The sequence below is a fragment of the Cetorhinus maximus genome, chromosome 16 (assembly GCF_964194155.1).
Source record: "Cetorhinus maximus chromosome 16, sCetMax3.hap1.1, whole genome shotgun sequence".
Taxonomy (NCBI): Eukaryota; Metazoa; Chordata; class Chondrichthyes; order Lamniformes; family Cetorhinidae; genus Cetorhinus; species Cetorhinus maximus.
The window spans coordinates 28,394,566-28,411,042 of NC_135894.1; the positions used below are offsets into that span (position 1 = coordinate 28,394,566).

The following is a 16,477-nucleotide window of genomic DNA, read 5'->3' on the forward strand; positions in this document are numbered from 1 at the left end:
CCATCTAGTCTGCACTGACTTAAATGTTTCATCCCAGGCAACATCCTGGTGAATCTCCTCTGCACCCCCTCCAGTGCAATCACATCCTTCTTATAATGTGGCGACCAGAACTGCACACACTACTCCAGCTGTGGCCTCACCAAGGTTCTATACAACTCCAATATGACCTCCCTACTTTTGTAATCTATGCCTCGATTGATATAGGCAAGTGTCCCATATGCCTTTTTCATGAGAAACACCTGACCTACCTACCTAATCCCATTTGCCAGCACTTGGCCCACAGCCTTGAATGTTATGATGTGCCAAGTGCTCATCCAGGTACTTTTTAAAGGATGTGAGGCAACCTGCCTCCACCACCCTCCCAGGCAGTGCATTCCAGACTGTCACCACCCTCTGGGTAAAAAAGTTTTTCCTCACATTCCCCTAAACCTCCTGCCCCTCACCTTGAACTTGTGACTGACCCTTCAACTAAGGGGAACAGCTGCTCCCTATCCACCCTGTCCATGCCCCTCACAATCTTGTACACCTCGATCAGGTCACCCCTCAGTCTCCTCTGTTCCAACGAAAACAACCCAAGTCTATCCAACCTCTCTTCATGACTTAAATGTTTCATCCCAGGCAACATCCTGGTGAATCTCCTCTGCACCCCCTCCAGTGCAATCACATCCTTCTTATAATGTGGCGACCAGAACTGCACACACTACTCCAGCTGTGGCCTCACCAAGGTTCTATACAACTCCAATATGACCTCCCTACTTTTGTAATCTATGCCTCGATTGATATAGGCAAGTGTCCCATATGCCTTTTTCACCACTCCACTAACATGCCCCTCCGCCTTCAGAGATCTATGGACACACACGCCAAGGTCCCTTTGTTCCTCAGAACTTCCTAGTGTCATACCGTTCATTGAATACTTCCTTGTCAAATTACTCCTTCCAAAGTGTATCACCTCACACTTTTCAGGGTTAAATCCCATCTGCCACTTATCTGCCCACTCCACTATTCATTGCCTGCCAATGTGTAAAAACCCTGTTCATGCCCATTCTCTGTTTTCTACCCATTAACTAATCCTCTATCCATGCTAATATATCACCCCAACTCCATGAGCCCTTATCTTGCCTGTTAACATTTTGTGTGGCACCTTACCGAATCACTTTTGGAAATCCAGGTATACTACATCTACTGGTTCCCCTTTATCTACCTTACTATTGCACCCTCAAAAAAACTCCAATAAATTTGTTAAACAGGATTTCACTTTAGCAAAACAATATTGACTTTTTCTAATCATTCTGTGCTTTTCTAAATGCATTGTGAACACTTAATAATAGATTTCAGCTTCCCCCCAACAAAAGACAGAACAAAAGACAGAAAGCGGAATAAGAAAAGTGATAGTCAGAGAAATCAAGAGCAAGAATCAAACAGGGCCTCAGTGAAAAATAGTGGGAACGGGACAAGTAATGTCAAAAAGACAAGCCTTAACGCGAGGAGCATTCGCTATAAAGTGGATGAATTAACTGCGCAAATAGATGTAAACAGGTATGATATAGTCGGGATTACGGAGACATGGCTGCAAGTGACCATGGATGGGAACTGAACATCCAGAGGTATTCAGTATTTAGGAAGAACAGACAAAAAGGAAAAGGCAGTGGAGTTGCATTACTGATTAAAGAGGAAATTAACGCAATAGTGAGGAAAGATATTAGCTCCGACGTTGTGGAATCTGTATGGGTAGAGCTGAGAAACACTAAGGGGCAAAAAACGTTAGTGGGGGTTGTATATAGACCCCCAAACTGTAGTGGTGAAGTTGGGAATGGCATTAAACAGGAAATTAGAGACGCATGTAATAAAGGAACATCGGTAATTATGGGTGACTTTAATATGCATATAGATTGGGCAAATCAAATGAGTAACAATACTGTGCAGGAGGAATTCCTGGGGTGTATACGGGATGTTTTTCTGGACCAATACATTGAGGAACCAACGAGAGAACAGGCCATCCTCGACTGGGTGTTGTGTAATGAGAAAGGAATAATTGGCAATCTAGTTGTGCAAGGCCCCTTGGGGATGAGTGACCATAATATGATAGAATTCTTCATCAAGATGGAGAGTGACGTAGTTGATTCTGAGACTTGGATCCTGAATCTTAATAAAGGAAACTACGATGGTATGAGGCACGAGTTGGCTATGATGGATTGGGAAACGTTACTTAAAGGGATGACGGTGGATAGGCAATGGCAAACATTCAAAGAGTGCATGGGTGAACTGCAACAATTGTTTATTCCTGTCTGGCGCAAAAGTAAAACAGGAAAGGTGGCCAAACCATGGCTTACAAGGGAAATATTAGATGCAAGGAAGTGGCATACAAATTGGCCAGAAAAAACAACAGACCTGAGGATTGGGAGCAGTTTAGAATTCAGGAAAGGAGGACCAAGGGATTGATTAAGAAGTGGAAAATAGAGTACGAGAGTAAGCTTGCAGGGAACATAAAAACTAACTGTAAAAGTTTCTATAGGTATGTGAAGAGATAAAGATTGGTGAAGACAAATGTAGGTCCCTTACAGTCAGAAACAGGGAAATTTATAATAGGGAACAAAGAAATGGCTGACCAACTAAATACATAACAAAAACAGAATTACCTGGAAAAACTCAGCAGGTCTGGCAGCATCGGCGGAGAAGAAAAGAGTTGACATTTCGAGTCCTCATGACCCTTCAAAGAAATACATACCTTGGTTCTGTCTTCACAAAGGAGGACACTAATAACATAGCAGAAATGTTGGGGAACACAGGGTTTAGTGAGAGGGAGAAACTGAGAGAAATCAGTGTTAGTAGGGAAATGGTGTTGGGGAAATTGATGGGATTGAAGGCCGATAAATCCCCAGGGCCTGATAATCTACATCCCAGAGTATTTAAGGAAGTGGCCCTAGAAATTGTTGATGCATTGGTGGTCATCTTCCAAGATACTATAGACTCTGGAACAGTTCCTACAGATTGGAGGGTAGCTAATGTAACCCCACTATTTAAAAAGGGAAGCAGAGAGAAAACAGGGAATTATAGACCAGTCAGTCTGGCGTCGGTAGTGGGGAAAATTTTAGAGTCCATTATAAAAGATTTAATAGCTGAGGCCGTGGAAAACAGTGGCAGAATCAGACAGAGTTAGCATGGATTTATGAAAGGGAAATCATGCTTGACAAATCTACTGGAATTTTTCGAGGATGTAACTAGTAGAGTTGATGAGGGGGAGCCAGTGGTTGTGGTTTATTTGGACTTTGAGAAGGCTTTCGACAAAGTCCCTCATAAGAGATTGGCGTGTAAAATTAAAGCGCATGGGATTGGGGGTAGGGTAGTGTATTGAGATGGATAGAAAACTGGTTGGCAGACAGGAAACAAAGAGTAGGAATAAACGGGTCTTTTTCCAAATGGCAGGCATTTGGGGTACCGCAGGGATCGGTGCTGGGACCCCAGTTATTCACAATATATATTAAAGACTTAGATGAGGGAATTAAATGTAATATCTCCAAATTTGCAGATGACGCAAAGTTGGGTTGGAAGGATGAGCTGTGAGGAGGATGCAGAGATGCTTCAGTGTGATTTGGACAAGCTGAGTGAGTGGGCAAATGCATGGCAGATGAAGTATAATGTAGATAAATGTGAGGTTATCCATTTTGGTAGCAAAAACAGGAAGGCAGATTATTATCTGGATGGCTATAAATTGAGAGAGGGGGATGTGCAACAAGACCTGGGTATCCTCGTACATCAGTCACTGAAGGTAAGCATGCAGGTGCAGCAGGTGGTAAAGAAGGCAAATGGTATGTTGGCCTTCATAGCGAGAGGATTCGAGTACAGGAACAGAAATGTCTTGCTGCAATTATACAGGGCCTTGGTGAGACCACACCTGGAATATTGTGTGCAGTTTTGGTCTCCTTATCTAAGGAAGGATGTGCTTGCTATAGAGGGAGTGCAGCGAAGGTTTACCCAACTGATTCCTGGGATGGCGGGACTGACATATGAGGAGGGATTGAGTCGATTAGGATTATATTCGCTGGAGTTCAGAAGAATGAGGGGGGATCTCATAGAAACCTATAAAATTCTACCAGGACTTGACAGGGTAGATGCAGGAAGGATGTTCCTGATGGTGGGGGAATCCAGAACCAGGGGTCACAGTCTGAGGATACAGGGTAGACCATTTTGGACTGAGATGAGGGGAAATTTCTTCACCCAGAGAGTGGTGAGCCTGTGGAATTCATTACCACAGAAAGTAGTTGAGTCCAAAACATTGTATGTTTTCAAGAACGAGTTAGATATAGCTCTTGGGGTGAAAGGGATCAAAGAATATGGGGAGAAAGCGGGAGCAGGTTACTGAGTTGGATGATCAGCCAAAATCATAATAAATGGCAGAGCATTCTCGAAAGGCTGAATGGCCTACACCTGCTCCTAGTTTCTATGTTTCTATGTTTCTAACTGATGTTAGGCTAACTGGCCTGTAGTTCCCTGTTTTCTCTTTCCATCCTTTCTTGATAAGTAATGTAACATTTGCCAACTTCTGGGACTGTTCCCATATCCAAAGAATTTTGGAAAATCGCAGCCAGCGTATCCACTATGTCGCGTGTCATGTCATGTCATGTTGTGTGTCACGTCACATCAAGTCACATCGCGTGTCATGTCACGTCGTGGGTCACGTCGCATCGTGTCGCGGGTCGCGTCACAACACGCTGCGTGTCACGTCATGTCACGTCACGTGTCATGTCACGTCTTGTCACGTCACGTCGCGTGTAACGACACGTTGCATCATGTCGCGTGTCCCATCGCGTCCCGTCGCGTGTTACGTCGCGTCACGTCGCGTCACATCAAAATCGCAGCCAGCGTATTCACTATCTCTACAGCTATCTCCTTTAAGAACCCTAGGGTGTAGGCCATCGGACCCCTGGGAATTGTTGCATTTTAGTCCCTTAAGTTTCTTCAGTTTTTTTCTCTACTGATTTTAATTTCCCTAATTTCCCTAATTAGCCCCTACTTTACCATCTATTTCTGGAATGAAACTTGTGTCTTCTAATGTGAAGACAGACACAAAATATTTGTTCAATGCCTCTGCCATTTCCTCATTCCCCATGATAATTCCTCCTATCTCTGATTCTAATGGACCAACATTTACTTTAGCTGCTCTTTTCTTTTTATGTCTTATAAAAGCTCTTAAAATCTGGTTTTATTTATTGTCTGGTTTACTCTCATTCTATTTTTTCCCCTATTTATGAACTTTTTAGTTGTCCTTTGCTGGTTTCTAAAACACTCCCAATCCTCAGGCTTGTTACTGTTATTTGCAATATTGTAAACCTCTTCTTTTAATCTAATACTATCCCTAACTTCCTGAGCGAGCAACAAATGGGTCTTTCTTGCTGTTTTCCAATGCAATGTATTTTTATTGGACATTTTAAATTGTTTCTTTAAATGTTTCCCATTGTTCATTTACCTCCATACCTTTTAGTCTATTTACCCAATTTACCTTCACCAGTTCCCCCCTCATATCTATGTAATTGGCTTTGTTTAAGTTTAAGAGTTTTGTTTGTGATTGGAGAATGTCACTTTCAAATTTAACCTGGAATTCAATGATATTATGAATACTCTTTCCTAGTGGATCTTTTACTATGTGTTATGACTGGGAGGAGTGCAAGAATTATTAGGCCCCATTACTCCGCAGGCCGTACCATTAATTTAAATGTTTAATTTTCTCACTAAAATGGCCAATTGTTTACCTCTAATATCCAGAAGAAAAGAGATTCTGACCAGGCTTCTTTAAAAAACTCAGAATGATTAATTTATTTTAAAACAAAACTTCTTTTAACAAGTTGTCAGTACTGGTTAACACACAAGTGTAATCAGGAAGTATAACTATCTATCTCTTCCTAAAGAATTCCCCCAGCACACACACACTGACAAACAAAGGACAAACAGATAGAGTCTCTCTGTAGAGATGGGCTTTGGAGGATGGGCGTTATAAAATAAAGGATAAATTTCAGAGGGTCTAGACGCTATCAACCTGGAGTTCCCTCATGTGAAGATGGGCTGCTGGTCCCAGTGGATGTCTGGAAGTTCTCGCCAACTGGTCTCAGCTTTGCAGGTCCAAATGCAGACTAGTTACACTCAGATGAGGGCTCTCTGGCTACAGGCTGATAGCCACACACAATTTTAAGCAAGGTAGAGAAAGAGAGGGAGCCAGTCAAGGTAGCCTTCCTTCCTCAGCTTGTTCTCCAACAAAACTGTCTTCAAAACAAGCAGGTTCACAACAGAGGTTTTTCCCCTTTCTCCCATGAAGGATTCTCAAAATTCCCACATTTTTCATATCATCAACAAGGAAATGACTTTTGGACTTTTAAACTGCTGAGTCAAGTGTAAAACCCTGCATACAGGAGGCTGGGCCCATGAAGGCCTGGGGCTGCACATGCCCGGGCTTGTTGAGTGCAGTGTGGATTGTTTTGCCTGAAACCAGACAACGAGAGGAGACAGAATACGCATTCTTCCCTTTAATACAATCAACCCAGAGAAAGACTTCACCTCACACGAAACTGAGTCCATCAAAATCTTGCATAAATAATCGCTACTAACTACTAAGGCAGGAAGGCACAATCAATTCAATTATGCGAACCCATCAATACTCCACACATACAATGGCTTTCAGTTCAAAACTAGTTACTAGGCAGGAAGACAATGATAAACATCATGTGAGCCCATTAAAAACAATGAGATTACAATCACCTAAGGAAGCCCACCAAAGTCAGACAAAGAACTGACCTTGATTTGGATTCCGATAAGAAATTCGAAAGACAGTCTAACTGGCCTGGTCAGTTGTGAAGGAGAGAGAGAGGGAAACCAGCTAGCAGGCAGTGAGCTGTTGGGAGCGGTTGAAACAGAGTTTAAGTAAGAAGACCTGGAGGTTTGCAGGCCCGCAGGCAACATCACGGCGAGGGGCACGGGGTGGCAGGCTCAACTAAAGACAACAAGGACGCAACCGCAGCCCTCCACGAAGATCGACCACCCACAACCGCGTCCTCCACTTAACTGAAGAACTTTCGCAGATTCCACAGACCAGGACCACATGGGGATGGCAGGCCCCAGAGGACACAAAGAGCGTACCCCAAAACTGCAACCGGCTTACCTGGCTGAATTTCGAACTGTCAAGGAACCCTGGGTTGGTGAGCATGATCCCTGACCTCAAAACAAAAACAGAATTACCTGGAAAAACTCAGCAAGTCTGGCAGCATCGGCGGAGAAGAAATCAGTTAACGTTTCGAGCCTTCATGGCCCTTCGGCAGAACTGGAGCATAGATTAGAAGAAGGGAGAAATATAAATCTTTGTGATGATCCCTGACCTCTCCTAGTTCAATTTAATTAGGTTTTGGGGGTGGGACAAGGGTAAGGGGATTAGTAGCGTGATTTTTCCCTCGTTATGCCATGTGTTCCCCATTCTTAACTAAGTGTACTTTGTAAATCTGTATAATCTCAGTGTAATCCTAATGTTATAAATTCATTTGTGACTTCAATAAACTCAGTTTTTTCTTGCACCAAAACCAGTTGTCTGCTGCACTTTGTCACAACCCCCAAATAAGTCCAAGGTCTAGAACCCAGGGAGTGGGAGCGATTTGGACCGCTCAGAAGTCAGAGGTAAAACTGACACATACCACCACCCCTTACACCCATGTGATTGCCTCTTTGACTCCCAGCTTTTCATTAATTAAAGTGCTTTGCAGTCCAACAAACAAACTCCTTCTCAAGTATCATATAGGTCAGGTGATTTCTTGCTGGAGACCTGCTTGCTGACAGTTCCAAGGTGAACTTATGACCTTTTTAAAAAAAAATCCCAGGTTAGCATCCAGATAACCAGGTCATGCCTAATCCTTCCATTTTGTAAACGAAAACTTCAGTGTTAATTATAACATATATCATTACTAATTAACCCTGCTTCATTACACAATGCTAGATCTAAGATAGCTTCATTCTGTTGGCTCCACAATGTATTGCTCCAAGAAATTGTCATGGAAGCATTCCACAAACTCATCTTCTAAACCACTCTTAGCAACTTGATTGTCCCAGTCTACATGATAGAAACATAGAAAATAGGAGCAGGAGTAGGTCATTCAGCCCTTCGAACCTGCTCCGCCATTCAATACGATCAAGGCTGATCCTCTATCTCAACGCTGCACTCCCACTCTCTCCCCATACCCTTTGACGCCTTTAGAGTCTAGAAATCTACCTATTTCCTTCTTAAATATATTCAGTGACGTGGCCTCCACAGCCTTCTATGGTAGAGAATTCCACAGGTTCAACACCCTCTGAGTAAAGACGTTTCTCCTCATCTCAGTCCTAAGTGGCTTACCCCGTATCCTTAGATTATGACCCCTTGTTCTAGACCCCGCCCCCCGAGCCAGAGGAAACATCACCCCTACATCCAGCCTGTCCAGCCTGTCAGAATTTTATATGTTTCAATGAGATCTCCTCTCACTCTTCTAAACTCCAGTGAATACAGGTCTAGTCAAACCAATCTTTCCTCATACAACAATCCTGCCATCCCAGGTATCAGTCTGGTGAACCTTCACTGCACTCCCTCTGTGGCAAGTATATCCTTTCTTAGGTAAAGAGACCAAAACTTCACACAAGCCTCCAGGTGTGGTCTCACCAAGGCCCTGTACAGCTGCAGTAAGACATCCCTTGCTCCTCTTACAATGAAGGCCAACATACCATTTGCCTTCCTAACTGCATGCTGTACCTGCATGCTTGCTTTCACTGATTGGTGTACAAGGACACCCAAGTCCCTTTGTACATCAGCATTTTCCAATCTATCACTATTTAACTAATATGTCATTCTGTTTTTCCTGCCGAAATGGATAACTTCACTTTTATCCACATTATATTGCATCTGCCATGTATTTTCCCACTCACTCAATCTGTCTAAATCGCCTTGAAGCCTCTTTACATCCTCCTCACTATTCACATTCCCACCTAGCTAGCAGATGCCCTACCTAGGTTGTCGCCATAGGAGAAACATGAGATAAAATATCTAGGTACAAATATCCATCGCCTAGTGAATGTAACACCACTGAAACTGAGTCAAATTAGAGATGAGACCAGCAAAGATGATAAGTTACAGATGCTGTCTCAGCAAGTGATCCAGGGATGGCCTGATGAGATACAGCAAATACAGCCAGCAATATAGCTGTATTGGTCTATCAGAGATGACAACTCACTATCGATTGTTGTAATAACACATCTGGTTAACTAATGTCCTTTAGGGAAGGAAATCTGCCATCCTTACCTGGTCTGACCTACATGACTCCAGACCCACAACAATGTGGTTGACTCTTAACTGCCTCTGAAATGGCTGCAAGCCATTTAGCTCAAGGGATTAGGGATGGGCAACAGATACTGGCCTAGCCAACAACATCCACACTCCATTAAAGACTATAAAAACTAGAAGATAGTGTTCTGCTAGCCAGATCCAGAATAATTGTACCCAAAGCAATGCAGAAAGAACTTTTCCAGAAGATACATGAAGGCCACATGGGAATGGAGAAATGTAAGCTCAGAGCCAGTTCATCTATGTACTGGATAAGCATCTAAAAGACATCAAAAGAATGGTGTCTATGTGCAATGTATGCCAGAAGTATAGAAGCACAAGGCAAGAAGAGGAGATGATAGTTCCTGAAGTACTCAGACCATGGTATACTGTGATTTATTCACACACAATCAAGAATGATATCTCATAGTCACAGACTACTACTTAAATTTCACTTCTATCTGCAAGGTGAAACTTTTGAGAGCTACAACAATTATCTCGGCGTATGAGCCCTGTTTATTGAGCCCTGTTTATTACTCCTGAAAGAGTAATATGTGGCAATGGAACCGTATTCACCTCCAAAGAGTTTAAAGAATTTGTTGAACAGCGTATTTGTTCAACACCATCATCTCATCACCACATTACCCAAAAGGACACGGGTTTATAGGTAGACATGTCCAGATGGTCATGAGAACCCTCACTAAATGCCTAGAGACAAAGAAAGACCCAAAACTTACCCCATTGTCACTCCAATCTGCACCTCTCAAGGCTGACATGAAATGGCCTGCAGGGTTGCAGAATGCAAGACAGTATAATACAACTCTGCAAAGCAATATACTCCCTCCAAGTGACCAAGAGGAAATAAGACACCAACTTTGTTTTAAACTCATGGGATTTGGCTGTTATCACCCATCCCTAATTTCCCTTGTTTAGAGAGCATTTGAGTCATCCACATTGCTGTAGGCCAGACTAGCAGATTTCCTTCCCTTAGTGAACCAGGTGGGTTTATTAACAACAATTTCATGATCACCATTAGACTTTTAATTCCAGTTTTTTTATTAAATTCAAATTCCACCATCTGCAGGATTATGAACCCAGGTCCACCAGAGTCTCTGGATTACTAGTCCAGTGACAATATCACTACACTATTGCCTCTCCTCACTGCTACCTAGGTAAGAGGAGATCAACACATCAACAAACATGCTAAATCCCTGCCTGAGTTGTTGAAAGGACAAACTGTACATATACAGGATGCAATCCTGAAAACCTGGAACCCAGCAAAAGCTGTTGGTGAAGCTGAGACTCCAAGGTCATACATCATTAAGGCTGAAGCTGGTAAGCCAATGAAAAGGACAGAGTTCATATTTGACCTATACCCTGAACTGGAAAAGCAGAAAAGATCATCAACACCAGCAACATCAATAACCAGTGAAACAACATCAACATCACCAAGGAACAATGAAACATCAACAATGTCACCAGCAAGCGATTCAACATTAAGCACCACTCCTGCAACACCAGGATCAACACACAACATCACCTATACAACATGCCAACCCACTACTGCAAGCAATGAATGCCAAATCTACAAGATGGAGGCACAACATCCTATCAGCTAAGCGATAGCATGAATAATGTTTTTAGAAAAGAAAACAAGCTATAAAAGACTCTTAAGTGGTTCTGTTTATTTTTAAAAGTCAATTGTTAATCATTTTTAGTTTATAAAAAAGTTAATGATTGGAACAGCTATATTGATATAAAGATATGTTTTTTTAAAGAAAGAAGGATGTTATATTATTCATAAAAGGCTAGGAACTAATTGTTATGTGAATATATATTGTGGGGTGCCACATTCACTGCAGTCATATGCTGAGGAACAATGTATCAGTCTATCAGTCCACCAGCCACTTAGAGAGCTGTGTACTTGATGACGCTCCAGCATTTTGAATCTAAAAGTGAGATTATATCGAATTTTCGGGAACCAGAAGTCATAGCAGTTCCTCAGTTCCAAGGGAAATAAATGTGACAATGTTTACTAAAGGTGTTTGGATATTCAATTATGGCCCAAAATTTGCTATACCTCAGATGGAACTTGAACCCACAACTCCTAGTTTCAAGGGGCTAGCGCCTTATCCATTAGGCCACTGGGGCTATACATGCTAAGACTTGCAGTTCGCAATTTGTTCCTTTGTCTCCATGTGATCACTGGAGGATTTGATGCTTTTGTGGACCAGCCCCTTTCTTTTCACAAAGAACTGCATTTTATTGATTCCAAAGGTCCCAGTAATGATCGTGCGATTGGATCTGACTGACTACTTTGCATTAAAAAGTGAAAATGCTGGAAATACTCAGCAGGTCTGGAAACATCTGTGGAGAAAGAGACAGAGTTAACGTGTGATTGGATCTGACTGGTTCCTGTGCAGAAAGAATTGGTACAGTTGATTGTTTGTAAAAAGTGAGTTTCTTTACAGAGGTTTCTTTGATTGAAGTTTCTCTGATTCTAGAAGGCATTTCCCTGACTGAAGCTAATTGATCTCTGTATATTTCAGCAATGAGAATTAAAGATGACTTTCGGCAAAACAAAGAGTATTGAATCATCTTATGTAACATTTGAAGCCACAAGAGAAATCAACACATTCTCCATTAGCCTAAATGAACTAGAGATACCTACAACCATGATACACTTGATCATTGCTTTCCATTGACACTAAATTTCTCCTCTCCTTTGGCCACTCACCTGATGTCCAGCAACAAGTCAACCAGTTCCACAAACTGTAGTAATAATAAGGAGCAGTTGTGAGCACACTTGATTTCCTCAAGCTGCTTGTTCAATAATAGGTTCTTGGAAATGTCACAATCTATCATTAGGAAGGAGGATGAGAAAGCTTTCCTTAATCATGAAGTCTGTCATTTTGACAAGCAGTGCTCCATTGATGAGGTTTCTATTGCTGGATATGTGCTCTGATTTCTAATGAATCATGATATTTGATTCACAACAGTTCGTATCTCAGGACTGCATCAGAGAATCTCGTACATTTGTAAGAGTGGAAAAATATAAGACAATGATGTCAATCCTCATCAAATGCTTCACTCAGATTACCCTGGAAGGGTAAAGTATCTCAAAAATTTGAGCAACAAGTGAAGCTAGACTTTCATGCTGCTGCTTACTATGCAGAAGCAACACCAGTGGTATATTCCACTAACAGGGTGCTGTCATAAAGCCAAAAAAACATTCTACCTACCACACAAATGAATAATGTGGTATATGAATTTCAGTCCCAGTGCAATGCCAGGTACATATGCCATATGTCCCAACGACTGGTGGATTATATCAAATATCAAAGTGAAAATGCTGAAAACACTCAGCAGATTGGCAGCATCTGTGGAGAAAGAAATTGAGGTGAAGTTCCAGATCGATGACCTTTCATCAGAAATGGGAAAAGTTGGAAAAGGGATAATCTCTTTGGCTATTCACAATAGGCAGGGTACTGACCGTACTCAACAAACCCATGCTTGCAAAACTCAATATGATGTCTAACGTTTAATGTGATTCTGTGATTGGACAACACATGCTGAACAATCCTGAGTAAGCTAAGAATTACAATGACAACCAATTTAATATTATCAGTTGGGCTTACAACATGGCTCACTTATGCTTACTGGCAGCTATATATATTCATAAGAAGGACCCTATTCTCCACAGGCTAAAGGAACATGTACGAGCATTGTGCCTTCTTTGCATTAAACAAAAGCATTGGGGACAATTGTTCCCTGGTGCCTTCTCCATGGCAATGCCTTGACCAATCAGAGTCAACTTGCTAACCAATCAGCACCCTTTTCTTATGCAGTATAAATACCTGCTTCCTTTAGAATTTGACTATTCAGGTAGATGTGAGTATTTTTGAATTGGTAAAAAGTTACGAGCAGTGGAAGCTCAAAGTGAAGATTTAGAAGGATGATGCCAGGAATGGAGATTTTTAACCATGATGAGAGATTGGATAATCTAGGGTTGTTTTCTTTGCAACAGGAGTGGTTTTGGGAGATTTATATCAGGATTGTAGGCACAGGAACACACCCAACCAGTTAATGCTGGTATTAATTGATGTGTTAAAATCTTGAGGAGTCTAGATGGAGTGGATAGGAAGGACCTGCTTCCCTTAGCAGAGAATTCAATTACCAGTGGATATAGATTTAATTATTTGATAAAAAGGCTAAGAGGGGAGTTTTTTCTGTGACATAAATTTCTTTGATTCTATTTGCCTGGAAAGTACAGGTGGCATTGTGACCTGGGTAAAACCTCCATCTGTTACCAAACAAGACAATATTCTGAAGGCCTTTTGATATTTGTTTCTAACACAAAATCGACCACACCCCAGATGGGACTTGAACCCACAATCCCTGGCTCCGGAGGCCAGTGCCTTATCCATTAGGCCACTGGGGCTGTACATACTGGAAGCTCCGAGCTTGTGATTTGTTCCTTTGTCTCCATGTGATCAATGGAAGATTTGATGTTTTTGTGGACCAGCCCCTTTCTTTTCAAACAGAACCGCATTGTATCAATTCCAAAGGTCCCAGTATTGATCGTGTGATTGGATCTGACTGACTCGTGTGCATTAAAAAGTGAAAATGCAGGAACTGATCAGCAGGTCTGGCAGTATCTGTGGAGAAAGAAATTGAGGTAAAGTTCCAGGTCCATGACCTTTCATCAGAAATGGGAAAAGTTAGAAAAGCGATAGTTTTTAAACAAGGGAAAGGGGTGAGGGTGGTACAAGAACAACAGGACAGGTCCGTAACAGGGTGGTAGACAGGAGACATTAAATGACAAAAGAGTTGGTGGTGCAGAACCAAAGGGATTGGTAATGGGACAAGTAAAGAAACAAAAGATGTGCCCAGAGAAGGTGTGAATGGCAGAATAATGAACAGCTGCCATCTGAAAGCAACACAAGAGAAAGACAAGGTTAAGACTGAAACATGCATTGAAAATGAATCAAAATGGGGGTGTCAGAGATTACAGTCTGAAATTGTTGAACTCAATGTGGTTCTGGAAGGCTGTAAAGTGTCTAATCAAAAAATTAGGCCTTGTTCCTCGAACTTACATTGAGCTTCACTGGACCATTACAGGAGGCCGAGAACAGAGAGGTGGGTGTGAGAGTGAGGTGGAGAATTAAAATGGTAGGTGACCGGAAGCTCAGGGTCACACTCGCAGACTGAATGGTGGTGTTTGGTAAAGTGATCACCCAATCTGTGTTTGGCCTCCGTAATGTAGATCAGACGGCATTGTGACCTGAAAATACAGTATAATAAATTGAAAGAAGAAGGCGCTAGTTACTGTTTCACCTGAAAAGAGTATATGGGGCGTGGATGGTGAGCAGACAGGAGGCAAAAGGACAGGTGTTGAATCTCTCATACTTCCAAGGAAAGGTGTCGTGGGAATGGGAGGGGTTATTGGGGTGATTGAGCAATAGATCAGGGCACTGCAGAGGGAATTATCTCTTTGGAATGCTGAGGGAGAGGAGAGAGAAAGATGCATTTTGTGAACTTTTAAGATCCCCGTGGTGATCGATAACTTTAAAAAAAATAGAACTGAATTCCCATTGACTGACTGAAAGAGTTGCAGGGCAAGCTTTCACATTTTAAGACTTCTACTTTTACAAACAAGCTAAAATCAACTCCAAAGAAACATTACTTAGTAGGCAACCAACGCATTAAACTAAAGAAAAGGTATCTCCCCATTTCCAAGTTACATATACTGCATTCCCCGCAGAATTGTCGTCTTTACAGGAACAAAGTCAATCCCAGCTTCCATCAGGCTCACTTCTTTCCTGTTCGCTGAATTCTAATGTCCAATATCTGATGAAAGTCTTTCTCTCAGTCTTCTGAGACTTCCTGAACCAACTTCCAGCAGCAAGGCCCACTCCGATGACTCCTTCTACTGGCCACACCTGGGTGAATCTTCCAGTGTCCTTAAATCACAATAGGACCCATCTCTTCAATCGGAGAATGAGCTTCTCCGCCCTTCCCCCGCATTTGGCCTGGTGGCTGACAGAGAACAGCCTTTTCCTCTGCTGTTCACAGCAACTGCTGTTTCCTTGTCTCTCTCTCTCTGTCCAGGACTCTTCCCTCCACCCCCCCCCCCCCCCCCCCCCCCCCCCACCCACCATCCCTCCCCACCCTCTCTCTCTCTCACGCTCTCTCTGTCCAAGATCTATGAACCTGACTGCTTGGGAGTCTGTATGTCTGCCCATAGCAAAACAACGCTCCTTTCATGGTGTCCAGGTGTGAAAACTGGTGCTTGGGTTTCAATAGGACTGACCTGAGCCCACATTGTCCATGGCAACCAGGTCATATAGACTTATTGTGGGGCAGAATTAGTAGGAAATCACATGCTCATCTCCATTATTCAATTTTAGGTTGAATTAAAGAGACAGTTTAAAACATGACCATTTTGTAAAACTTCACACTTGCAATGGATGTGCAGTGTTGGAGGTGGCAGAAATAGCAAAGAATGATCCATTGATACGCAGACTGGTGGGAAGAAAGGTGACGACATTTGGTACAGTCGATTGCTTGTAAAAAGCTACTACCTTGAGGGGGCTTCCTTAATCTAAGTTTCAGTAATTTTACAAGGCAGTTCCCTGAATAAAGTTAATTGATCACCACATGTATCAGCAATGAGGATTAAATAATGCATTTCGCGGAATGAAGATTACTTAATTATAATCTCATTTTAGATGGGATTTGAAGCTACAATTTGTTAGAGGTCCATACCTTCTGTTACACTACTTGAACTAGGGATACCTACAAACACGATACACTTGATCATTGCTTTCCATTGTCACTAAATTTCTCCTTTCCTTGTGACTACTCACCTTATCTCCTAGCAACAAGTCTACTAGTTCCACAAACTGTAGTGATAATAAGTAGCAGTCATAAGCACACTTGATATCCTCAAGCTGCTTGTTTAATGATAGTTTCTTGGAAATGTTGCAATCTATCATTAGGAAATAGGTTGAAAAAGCTTTCCTTAATTATAAAGCAATGATATCAATCATTATTAAATACATCACTATGTCACTTCCACCTCATGAAGGTGATGATATTTGATGCCCTAGAGAAACATACAGAAAGGGACAGCATGGATTGGTTTATAAGGAC

At 42.1% G+C, this 16,477-nt stretch overlaps 1 non-coding gene across 1 annotated transcript; it reads right to left on the reverse strand.

Moving 5' to 3' along the window:
• Positions 1-13,690: 13,690 nt before the first annotated feature.
• trnar-ccg (transfer RNA arginine (anticodon CCG)) lies at positions 13,691-13,763 on the reverse strand. Its single transcript has one exon. It is a non-coding gene; the product is annotated as a tRNA-Arg (tRNA).
• Positions 13,764-16,477: the final 2,714 nt, after the last annotated feature.